Below are 10329 nucleotides of genomic sequence, written 5' to 3' on the forward strand. Positions count from 1 at the left end.
TGTCTGTGTCAGCCCCTCCTGGAAAAATTTCAGTGCAAGATTCAATGACAGCTCCTAATTTGCAATCATCTACAAATTTAGTCAGCCAGTGGTTACTTGGACATGGAGAAGCTCTTATGCATCATGCTGTTTTACCAGGCTTGATAGGAGTCTTCAGGATGTAGACTGAGACACTTCTACCTTTTTTCCCTCCTGTGAAGTAGCGGGTCTAAATGTGTGGAAAGCTTTATAGCCCTGTGCAGCTGGCATGCTCTCCACTATTTGAAACTATACATCTGTTGTTATACAGACATCAAAGTCCTCCAAGGTGAGAAGTGTTATATGGACTGGAGTTTCTTGTTTTATATTTTTTTGTTCCTTCCTCTATTAACTTTATAAATATACTTTGTCTTCTCATATTCTTTTCTTTACTAACCAGTCTTCACTCTCTCTCATCTCTGACACTCTTTGTCAACTTCTTCATAATTTTTATCTTAACTAACCACTGTCTCTTTTTACCTCTTTTGAATTTGTGCATTTCCACTACTGATCTCACCTTTGCTTCTGGCTGTCTCCTTACTTTCTCTAATTTAAACAAATTAAGCTACTCTCACTAGAAATTCTTCTATTTATTTGCAACCTTTATAACTCTGTTATAGTGTTCTTCTAAAAATGACAATCCATGTGAAATGTTTATATTTGCTATATTCTGCTTTTTTGCTTTCATGTACTGTTAGAACTTTTCTTTCTTGGCCTCTTCTGAAATAATGAATAAAATGTTTAATAAATGTTTTGCTTTCTTCATTACTACATTTTGAAGCTGGATGAAGCAGTGGCCAAAACAACTGTTCAAATTATCCTAGATTGCAAATCTTTCTAGGAAAACACATATGGTGAACGTCACTGCGGAAGACTCTTCTCTTATGAATGAGGTCACTATATGAGGTGACGCCATGAATAAGATAGCATGTTTAGAATGTACTTTATACTCATTAATTTCATTAAGCATTCAGCAACACTCACAACATGCTTCTCTTTATGTAAATTCATTTGCAAGGTGAATCTACTCAGTCAGAGATAAAATATTCAGGCAATGCAAGTGTGGCCATGCAGTGAAAGAACAGAATGTATACAAGCATGCTGTTGTGTGCTTCATGACTTCATCGAAGATCCAGTCTGCTTCACCCTCATGGTTAAAGCACACCACTTGTGAGTTAATCCTGTGATACCCACACCCAATCACCCAATCATGGGTTATTGCTTAAACTGACACACACACATACACACACACACACACACACACACACACACACACACACACACACACACACACACACACACACACACACACACACATATGGATCTATCTATAGCTATCTTTCTATATATATATATTTATCTCTCTCTCTCTCTCTCTCTCTATATATATATATATATATATATATATATATATATATATATATACTTATGTATGTATGTATGTATAGATTTATTTATTTATTTGACATTTGTTAACTGGGTTGGTCCAACTGGGCTGCAGAGCCCTTTTACAGTGGAAACCCGAGGAGAAAACCTCCACAGATAGACAAGTACAAGAAACAAAAAGCATCGTACGTATAAATGTATACAGACAGGCAAACAAATACAAGTTATAAATGAACATGTTAGAATACAAAAGTAATATTTAGATTTCAAATAGTTGTGGTACATATAAACTATATGAAATATAAAAAGTTAGATTCCATCTAACAGTTACCATCAGAGATAAATTGATGGTTGGTAGAATATCTAAGGACCTAAAGAGAGTAGTTGTGGTACAGTGTGCGAGCTGAGAGGGGAGGGAGAAAAGGAGAGGGAAGAGTTTAGGTGGGAGTGGAACAAGGACAGGTCCAGGATTTAGTAAATAGGTCCTAAAGAAGTTTTTTGAAGTTGAGGAAGTTACTGTTTGTTCTTAAAGAAAGGAGAAGTTTGTTCAAGGCAATGGTAATGGAGTGGCTGTATAAAAGCTTGCCAATGTTTTTATTAGATTTATAGATGTCTAAGAGGTGTAGGTCAATGTTATGTAGGTTATGCTTAGGACAGTAGGGTGTGATGAGGTCCGTGAGGGCAGGACAATCGGAGGATTGATTTAAGAGAGAGTGTGTAATGTGACATTGGAGAAGAAGGAGTTGGTTATGGAGTTGAAGCCATTGTAGTTTTTTTAAAGCTGTGCAGTGGTGACAGCAATAAGAATGGTTGGCAGCGAATCTAGCAATTTTGTTGTTAGTTGTTTCAAGTTTAGCTATTAGGTTGGATTGAATATTGGTGAGAATAGGGGCTGCATAAAGTAAGGTTGGGAGAAGGAAAGTCTGTGCTAGAGAACATTTAGCATTATTAGTGAGGTATTTATTTATGTCTGTATCGTCTGTATAGGAGACCAAGTTTTTGGTGGGTCTTTTTGATGGCTTGCTGAATATGTATGTCAAACTTTAGTTGGTAATCTATGATTACCCCCAGAAGATTAGTATGTGGTTCAACAGAGATAAGTGTATTATTAAGAGAACCAAAAACAATAAGCAGTATTCACGATGGACGACTCCAACCAGCAAAGTTGAACAAATTAAACAAGTTTATTCCAAACGCACACAGAGACACTTGTATTTCATAAACGCCTTCAACGTACATCCAGTTGTGTTTTCATCATAAAAATGACTACATCAGATGACCAGCATACCCTAAAACATTTAATTTATACTAAAACACATCCTTATCTACCAATAAAAATTCACCATTAATTAATTATCTTGTTGTATGAACCTTTTTGTTAAAATTTATGTAAAATCCATTTCTTATTAAATATGTTAAATATGTTAAATATAATGTTATAAATATGAATAAAAACATCCATTGTTTAAACATCCATAAAATTAAATCATTTAAAACTGTTATATTACATAAAAAGAAATAAATATATCTCATTCACATTAATTTAATCATATTGTGTATAACAGTGCCCTCTCCTGACCATTCATGTTTATTACATTCAAAGTTTTGCAGATCTCATTTTTAGTAAAGGTACTATGGAAATACAATCATTCAAACCAGGTATTTTATCAGCTTCTAAAGTGATCTGCCACCAAAGTTCTCTAAATTCAACTTTTTCTTCCCATAATCCCCCTCTAATATCACTTTTAACCTGTTCTAAAACTAAGAATTTATATTTATAATCAGGACAAACTTTAGTGTGCTTGAATAAAGCATTACTTTCTTTTCCTACTGAGATTTCATAAACATGTTCGTAGATCCTTCTTTTTAATTTCCTTTCAGTCTTTCCTATGTAGAAGGATCCACATTTTTCACAAATAGCTAAATATATTATGCCTTTATATTCACAATTATAATATTCCCCACTATTTACATATCTTCCTCTGCTTTCTAAAAATATTCTATCACTGTTAATAATGTATGTACACTGGGTGCAATGCCCACATTTGTATGTACCTATTCTGTTTCTCTTCTTGTCTGTCTTATTTTTGTTATTACTATTCTCTATTATAGATCTTATGTTTTGTGAATTCTTAAAAGTTACTTTCTGTGGTATATTAGCTACATTTTCTATATCAGTCAAGGCTACAAATTTTCCCCATTCTTTTAAAAATATATTTTTAACTACATTGTTCAGTCCATTATATTCAAGCACCAAAGTTTGCTGAAATTCTTCTCTTTCATACTTTTTATTGCTATCTATTTCATTGTCAAAGTCCTTCTTTTTGTATATGGGGCAAAATGTATCTTGCCTCCCTTTTCCACTTCCTGTCTTATTTGTGTAATAAATGCTATTGGATAGCTTCTCTCTAGAAACATTTTTTTCTAGGAGATCACATTCTTTTTTAAAATCTACATCTGAGCTTTTCATTCGACTTCCTCGAGCAAACTGTCCCTTCACTATGTTTCTTTTGCAGTGAAAGGGGTGGGCACTCTCAAAATGTAAATAGGAATTGCAAAAAGTATCCTCTCTAAATATTCTAGTTCTTAGTTCATGTCCATCTTTGTATATTTCTAAATCCAAATAATTTACGTTAGATTCGGAAATATATGTGAATTTTAGGAAATTAGTAGTATTCTCTATATATTCCAAAAATTCTGTGAATTTTTCTTTTCCAGCTATCCACAAAATTAATATATCATCCAGGAACCTTCTATATATCTTCCAACAATTCTTAAATTCAGAATTGAATATATATTTTTCTTCCCAATAAGCAAGTATTAAATTAGCATATGTAGGGGCGCAAGCCGCACCCATTGCTACCCCCTGTTTTTGCTGATAAAATTCCCCATTAAAATAAATAAAATTATTCTTCAAGACCAATTCCATTAGCCAAGTACTTATTAATTTCGCTTTTTGTGTTAAAACTACATCTTCGTAAACAATTTCCTCAAACATTTTTGTCCCTTCATCGTATGGGATGCAGGAAAATAAATCAATAATATCTATTGTAACAAATAATATTTGATCATTAACAGAACTGTCAGGTAATTCCTTCAATAAGTCCCAAGAGTCTTTCAAAATACATTTCCTTTTCATCCATACACTTTTTAATTTTTTTATCTATAAATTTGGCTAAAGGATACGTAAATTATTTGGATTTAGAAATATACAAAGATGGACATGAACTAAGAACTAGAATATTTAGAAAGGATACTTTTTGCAATTCCTATTTACATTTTGAGAGTGCCCACCCCTTTCACTGCAAAAGAAACATAGTGAAGGGACAGTTTGTTCGAGGAAGTCGAATGACAAGCTCAGATGTAGATTTTAAAAAAGAATGTGATCTCCTAGAAAAAATGTTTCTAGAGAGAAGCTATCCAATAGCATTTATTACACAAATAAGACAGGAAGTGGAAAAAAGGAGACAAGATACATTTTGCCCCATATACAAAAAGAAGGACTTTAACAATGAAATAGATAGCAATAAAAAGTATGAAAGAGAAGAATTTCAGCAAACTTTGGTGCTTGAATATAATGGACTGAACAATGTAGTTAAAAATATATTTTTAAAAGAATGGGGAAAATTTGTAGCCTTGACTGATATAGAAAATGTAGCTAATATACCACAGAAAGTAACTTTTAAGAATTCACAAAACATAAGATCTATAATAGAGAATAGTAATAACAAAAATAAGATAGATAAAAAGAGAAACAGAATGGGTACATACAAATGTGGGCATTGCACCCAGTGTACATACATTATTAACAGTGATAGAATATTTTTAGAAAGCAGAGGAAGATATGTAAATAGTGGGGAATATTATAATTGTGAATATAAAGGCATAATATATTTAGCTATTTGTGAAAAATGTGGATCCTTCTACATAGGAAAGACTGAAAGGAAATTAAAAAGAAGGATCTACGAACATTTTTATGAAATCTCAGTAGGAAAAGAAAGTAATGCTTTATTCAAGCACACTAAAGTTTGTCCTGATTATAAATATAAATTCTTAGTTTTAGAACAGGTTAAAAGTGATATTAGAGGGGGATTATGGGAAGAAAAAGTTGAATTTAGAGAACTTTGGTGGCAGATCACTTTAGAAGCTGATAAAATACCTGGTTTGAATGATTGTATTTCCATAGTACCTTTACTAAAAATGAGATCTGCAAAACTTTGAATGTAATAAACATGAATGGTCAGGAGAGGGCACTGTTATACACAATATGATTAAATTAATGTGAATGAGATATATTTATTTCTTTTTATGTAATATAACAGTTTTAAATGATTTAATTTTATGGATGTTTAAACAATGGATGTTTTTTATTTATATTTATAACATTATATTTAACATATTTAACATATTTAATAAGAAATGGATTTTACATAAATTTTAACAAAAGGTTCATACAACAAGATAATTAATTAATGGTGAATTTTTATTGGTAGATAAGGATGTGTTTTAGTATAAATTAAATGTTTTAGGGTATGCTGGTCATCTGATGAAGTCATTTTTATGACGAAAACGCAAGTGGATGTACGTTGAAGGCGTTTATGAAATACAAGTGTCTCTGTGTGCATTTGGAATAAACTTGTTTAATTTGTTCAACTTTGCTGGCTGGAGTCGTCCATCGTGAATACTGCTTATTGTTTTTGGTTTTAGTGACTTTTGGCAGTATTATCCATTTTTTTACAATTTCTATTATTAAGAGAAGATACTGTGAAGGTATTTTTGTGTTGCTATAGTGATTTGGGGAGGAATAGTAGAAGTTTTGTTTTTTTTTTTTAAATTGAGAAGTTGTTGATTATTGGTCAGCCATTTTTCGACTGAAAGGAGGGAATCTTGAGTAAGAGCAAGGAGGTGGGGAAGGTTATCAGAGCATGAGATAATAGTGGAGTTGTCGGTTTATTGTATTAATGAGGAGTTTGGACAGGAAGTGTGTAGATTATTTGTAAAGATATTAAAAAGAGAGGTCCAAGGAATGACCCTTGCGGTACACCTGTTTCAATGAGGAGGAAGGGAAAGAAGGAAGAAAGATATTTAATGATTTGGAATCTGTTGGAGAGGTAACTGGATAACCACAGTATAGTAGAAGAGGAGAGGTTAAGGGAAGAAAGTTTTGAGAGAAGTAGGGTATGCAAAACAGTGTTGAAGGCTTTAGATAGATCAAGGAAGAGGCAAAAGACTAGTTTGTTATTGTCCCATGCTTTGGTAATAGTCTGTGTAAAAGAAATGAGAGTTGTAGAGGTGCTGTGGTGAGGACAGAAACCATCTTGAATGGGAGTTAAGAAGTTTACTTGAATGATGTGTTTAATAAGCTGGTTATGAATACATTTTTCTAGAATTTTGGATGGGGGATAGTATGGCAATAGGTCTATAGTTGATTGGTTCAGCTGAATTTCCACCTTTGTGGAGGGGTATGGCATAGGATTTTTTTCTATATGCCGGGGTCTGTGTTCTCTTGAATTGACCTGTTTACTGATATAGAGACTGGATGTACAATAGAGTTAGCTGTAAGTTTAAGGAAGATAGGAGGTAAGTTGTCAGCAGAGGGGAAGCAAGTTTTCAGTTTGGTAAGAACAGATTTTATGTATGCAGTGGAGACATGTTTAAGACAGAACTGGGTGGAATTGGTAGAGGGAAAGCAGTCGGAAGAGGATGGGGAGGTGTTGCCAGATTTAGTTAAATTTTTAATAGAGTCTATAAAGAAGTAATTAAGAAAGGAGGCAGTGTTTTTGGTGAGCTGTTAGGGCAGGAGCTGGAGGTAGAAGGGTTTCCTGGATGTAAGAATTTGTTGATGCTATTTCAAAACCTTTAGGGTTGTATTTGGCGTTGTCTAGTGGTTTTTGACAGCATTGCTTTTTGTCCAGTTCAACTTATTTCTTTGTCAAGTCCTAAGTTCTCTATAGGTTTGGACATGGCGCTGGGAGTTTGATTTTTTGCAAGTTTTCCAGGCGCTGTCACATTTAAGCACTAGTTTATGAGTGATTGGTTTAGCTATGGAGCAAAGTTTGATTTTGTTCTTATTTTTCTAGTGAGGGCTAAGGAGTTTAGGATATTCAGGAAGGTGCCATTACATTTGGAGACAGCCTCACTGGGAGGCAGGGCATAATGAAGGACAAGTTAATAGAGGAGAGAATATAACTGAAAGGAGATGAGAGAGTCAGGTAGGGTGGTGGCATTGTGATACAGATTTGAGTGAGAAGTGAGGATCCAGTCAAGAGTAGTGTTATTATTTGTGTGTTTATTCATGTGGGTGGGAGAGGAGATGAGTTATGAGAATCCAAAGAGATGGATGCTAGTACTGGAAGAGAAAAAATTAAGGGAGTTCCAGTCAATACTGACATCACTTAGGATGATAGTCTCATAAGATATGTTTTGAGATGTCCAGGAGAGAAAGTGTTTGAGGGTAGGGATGTTGTCGTCAGGTGGGATGTAAATTGCTGCTTTGGCAAGGTTTTTGTGATTATGTAATTTAAAGTTAGAAATAAGAATTTTGACTGGATGGAAATTGGGAGGAGGTGCAGGTAGTGGATAGTGAGAAAGTTTGTTAGAGTAAACATTAGCAATGGCATCCCCTCAATTTTTTGTGCCGATCGAGGTGCAGGATGTTGTAACCAGGGGGAGAATTTCAGAGTCTGTAATATGTAGCTGTAATCATGTTTCTGAGCAGGTAAAAAGGTCAGGGGTGTAGAGAGAGGTAAGGGAATGGAAAAAAGTAATTTTGTTAGCAATGCTTTGAATATTGAGGGAGAGTATCTTTAAGGTTTTGGGGAGTAAGGCTGAGGGGTGAGGATAGGGAGTATGGCGGGGAGGAGGGAGAATGGTCAGGCACTGATGTAGAAGTGTTAGGGAGGAGATAGGTGTGTACTGGGCTAATGGCCCTGGGGCCTGTACAAGCCTGGCCATAGGATTACCCAGGCATCGTGCCACCCCACCTTAGTTCCCAGTGCCTCTGTTGAGAAGAGCCACTGGAGTTATCCCCAGAGTGAATTATCTGTTTCCCACCCACTCATCAAGATTTCTCTTGAAGAGGGTCAGCGAGGTATTATGGGTACTTGTGGCTGGGCTGGATGGTGGGCCAGGGTTGGAATAAATATCTCCGCCCAGCAGAAGGCTTGGAAAAGAGGGGTTTTATATTGCAGTATGGGGGCTGTAGAAGAGATGTTTGGGTCTAGTTTTGTGGGGTAAGAGGGAGGGAGGGAGAAGTATTTTAAATTTATGTAATAGAGTTTGAAAGTGACTAAAGAGTGAGGGAGCTATAGAGAAGTGTATAGAGGTAAGTGGATTGTAGTGATTGAGGGACCTAGAAAGAGAAGAGTGGCAGTGGCAGTGGCGGTAGTGGGAGTGGGTGGGTGGTAATGGGGTTAGGGTAGGGGAGTGGAGTGAGCCTGCACATAGTGATGGCGAATGGATGGGGCCTACCCCAGTCACCAAAATGGGCAAATCTAAGAAAAACACTATCAGTTGCAGCAGTATACAGCAGGTCAGTGCAGTCTATAATGTTAACAGCAACACGGTAGCCTAATGTAGCAAAATATATTGTTTTATATGTTCAAAAGCTATTATTGTGCTGGAGAAATGCATAGATATGTCTGGGAAGAGAATAGATTGGGGGGGTGGGGGGGAAATTTTATGAAGCCTGCTCATCTGCTCGCCTATCAACAAAATAAACAGGAGGCTTTTTTAATCCAAATTATTAGAAAACTTTGCTTTGCAAATGTGGAAACATACTCTGTCACTATGTTTAAAATTCACAGGGGTCAGACAGGCTGTAGGAGGAACATCCATTCTTACTGGAGGGAAGCTACACATAAAATGCTTTTTGTAACTGTAAAAAAAGAGAAAATAGGAGGCAAAGAAAATGGCATGAAGAAGTTACCATAGAGCAGAGAGCATAAAGGGTGGGGTCAGATAAGAAAGGTTAGGAATGGTAACAATCAAATGCAGTTATAAAGCAATGAACAGTAGATATAAGATATTTTAAAATAGTTCACTCTAGTAGAGTCAGATAAAAACTAATATCACAAGTTTCACACAGCTGATGAAGTTCAGTCATCTAAGCTTGCATGTCGGTAAGCTGTAGACTATGTACATTAGTGACTAACTCTAGGATAATGCCAACAATGTGCACGAAGAATTACACAGATCATATATTCAATATCGGCTGAATGCTTCTTTGCTATGCTCTAGATATCATGAGAGGAATGGACAAGTATTTCTCTACACTAAGAATGACCAAATGGTTCAGTAAAAAAAACATGTAATTGGTAACAATGTTAAAATAAATCACTCAGCCAAATTAATATACCATCAGTGCTATGAAAGATGCCATTCTAGCTACAGTTCTAAACAGAAAGGCTTCTTATAGCTGCCGAGCAGTAAAGCAAATGCTGTACTTTAAATATGCGGTCAGACTACAGCACAATAAGCAAGTAATTGTAAATTATATACAAAAACAGCATACAAGATTAAAAAGCCAGAAACTAACAATATAAAGTCAGCAGGTAGAATGTTGAGTAGAAAGCACACAGTTTAGGACAATGCAGATTAAGCAGGGACCAGGAGGTTCCATTACATTATTAAAAATGACGCCAGTGGGAAAAAGCCATTAAATAAACTCAGGAATTATGTGTAGGGGCAGCATCACATGTATAGCAGTGCTCCACATGCACAAAAATACACAAAAGCAGTACGTTGGGGGTTAAAGCAAGTGATATACTGAAAAAATAAAAAAAAAAAAAGATTACCCTGGTCACCAAAATGGCCAAATCTAAGAAAAAACACTATCAGTTGCAGTGGCATGCAGCAGGTCAGTGCAGGCTCTAGGTTAACAGCAACACTGTAACATAATGTAGTAAAATATATTGGTTTATATGT

The sequence above is a fragment of the Protopterus annectens genome, chromosome 3.part0, assembly GCF_019279795.1.
Source record: "Protopterus annectens isolate FY-2018-M chromosome 3.part0, PAN1.0, whole genome shotgun sequence".
Taxonomy (NCBI): Eukaryota; Metazoa; Chordata; order Ceratodontiformes; family Protopteridae; genus Protopterus; species Protopterus annectens.